This window comes from Aplysia californica, unplaced genomic scaffold (assembly GCF_000002075.1).
Source record: "Aplysia californica isolate F4 #8 unplaced genomic scaffold, AplCal3.0 scaffold00680, whole genome shotgun sequence".
Classification (NCBI taxonomy): Eukaryota; Metazoa; Mollusca; class Gastropoda; order Aplysiida; family Aplysiidae; genus Aplysia; species Aplysia californica.
The window spans coordinates 272469-275470 of record NW_004797950.1 but is presented as its reverse complement, the minus strand read 5'-3'; positions in this window follow the sequence as shown (position 1 = coordinate 275470).

Below are 3002 nucleotides of genomic sequence, written 5' to 3'. Positions count from 1 at the left end.
CTGAACCTTAGTACGTTTACCGTCCGTAGATAATAAAACGAACGTATCCTATAGGCCTAACAAAAGATAATTAACTCTTAAAGCACGTACGGCTGTCCATCTTTCTACGCAGATAACTTTTTCATCCAAATTTTCAACATCACAAAGTTCCCTGCTTTAACTCCGCTCCTATTTAAACCTGTTCGCATAAAATAAACACCAAACAGAGGAGAAGAGAATGCTGCATGCAATATATACACAGTTGGATTATAGAAAAGATGGCGTAGCTTAGCCAGTGTTTCTTCGATGTTTGTGACGACAGCAGACAACAGAGCTCATATGACCTTACGCAGTTGCGAGCGCCGTAAAACCCTATACTACTACTAGAGCGGTGTCGTCTGCTCGCTAAACGAGCACGTCGTACAGTTGGAGTGAACCCACTACAGTACAGAGTTACGGCAGTTGGGAGGCCTAGCCCTTGAGCAGGTTAGGGTTAAAGTAAAGAGACGCACATTGGTGCAGTACGGGTCAGTTAGTGTGGTGGAGGAGGGAAACAGTACGATGGACGGAAAGATGGGAATAACCGAATGAAAGAAAAAAAGTAAAACCTATACCAGTGGCGCCCTCGAACCTCCCGCGGTAACTTATAAAGTTTAAGCAAGGGTATGGATTTAACGCCTCTATCAACAGTATCAGGACAGTTAACTTATAAACTAAGTAGGTGTATTTGTTTAACGCCCCTATCAACACAATTAGGACATTTAACTTATAAACTAAGTAGGTGTATTGATTTAACGCCCCTATCAACACTATTAGGACAGTTAACTTATAAAAAACTAAGTAAGAGTATGGGTTTAACCTACCAACGCTATTTGGACAGTTAACTCATAATAAACTAAGTTAAGTGTATGCTTTTAGCGCCTCTATCGACAATGTTACGACAGTTAACTCATAATAAACTAAGTAAGTGTATGCATTTAGCGCCCACATCGAACCTATTGCGACAGTAACTGACAAGATCACGGCAGTAGGCTAAGAAAGACTTACGGTATAGATCTAGATCTCAGTCGTTGAATGCATGTCGCGGCATGTAGCCAAAGTTGTTCACTCCGCGGTTTATCAGTAGGAAGCTCCCAAAGGACACACGTTTTATCGCCGACACGCCGCTGACAATAATTAACGCGAAGTAATGTGTGTGTGTGTTTTTGGCCCCCTCTCTCTACGACAGTTGTGTTGATAGTGCCAGGAAGACGAAGGCGAAAAGCGCTACGTCACAATACGACCTGTTCACTACAATGATTTGATACAGACGTTTTTGGACGGCGAACGAGCGAGATTAACTTTAAGTATACGGCGGAAGGACAGTTCATGTTTGTACGCAACAGTTGATATTGTAGTGCGATTTGTTTTACCACGGAAAACTTCCCTTTAACTCCGTTTTTCCTTATTGACATATCTGAATTACATAAAAACAACAAACGCAGGTGGTTGGAGGGCGCCTCTGGTGGGTCCTACTTCTTTACTTTCCCTCTGTTTTTGTTAATGTCTGTCTTACAACTTTTTTCCAGCACTAAATGACCATTGTTGTGTCCATGTGCTTTACCCAAACAAACTTGATAGACAGCAAAAGGAGAAGATTTAAACAAGTAATCATTAATTAAACAAACAAACAAACCATTGCGGTTTGAATATAGATATCTAGATATTTTTCTTTTCCGATCCAGAAGAATATAGATAAGAAAGATAGATCTAATTTGCTGGGGGTTTGGGAGATCCACGTTATGTCTGTGAATAACCGAGGGATGCTCTGAGCTGCGGCGGATTCGGCACGCCGAGCAGCTTGATGCGCATTTTACAGCTACCGGGTGCTCTCGATATAACGGCGTATCGGAGGCGGCTCCCACGTGGACTGGCCTAGTTGGGGTGGGGGAAAAGACTGACTCATCAACTAACTGGTTATTTCAGCGATAGACTGACCGGCGGACCGGACTCACAGTTTAGTTTCAGGAAGAGTTTTACCGCACTTACAACACAAATAGGTCATATATGAACACGGAAGATTATGAGCTTAGGAATTGTTACAAGAGAGAAACATACAAAGAAAGAAGGAGGGGAGATAAGGACGATAGATGTTTGACACATGAAAGAAGGAACAAACTGGATCAGAGCACTCGCCAACCACCCACTGATCGGATTCGAGCCAGAGCAGTTTGTCATCGCCCATCTCACGGTCACAATTTACGGACACCCCTTGTGTGTGCGGTACCGGCGTCTGTGGTGTAGTGGGTAGATGGCTCGCCGAGACACACAAGTGACGCGCGTTCGTTCTACTCCCGGGCGCGGAAGACGATTTGATAGAGTCATTATCTTATTGTTTAGTGTTATACCATTATTCTATGACACTTCTCTTACTGTTTAGAATCATATTTATTATTCTATGACACTTCTCTTACTGTTTAGAATCATATTTATTATTCTATGACACTTATCTTACTGTTTAGTATCATATTTATTATTCTATGACACTTCTCTTACTGTTTAGTATCATATTTATTATTCTATGACACTTATCTTACTGTTTAGTATCATATTTATTATTCTATGACACTTATCTTACTGTTTAGTATAATATTTATCATTCTATCCTACTCATCTTATTGTTTAGGTTATGGATCGGCTATATATTCTACCCCACTTAATTAAGTGTTCAGAGGTAGTTCTTTCTCTCTCATCTTACTGTTTAGGTTCTATTCGATCCCAAGTGAGCCGCGGGTCCGCCCTGACAGACAGACTCGAAGCCACCCGCCGCCTAAACTATCTCAACTGTGTCCATAGGGAGTAGTATAACTATCATTCTAATCACCAAGTAGGTTTATTCCTGCCGTATCTACCTGCAGGCGGCGTTACTTCTCAGACCATTATATTATCTGTCATTTTGTCTCGTCCAGATAGATAGATAGATAGATAGATAGATAGATAGATAGATAGATAGATAGATAGATAGATAGATAGATAGATAGAGC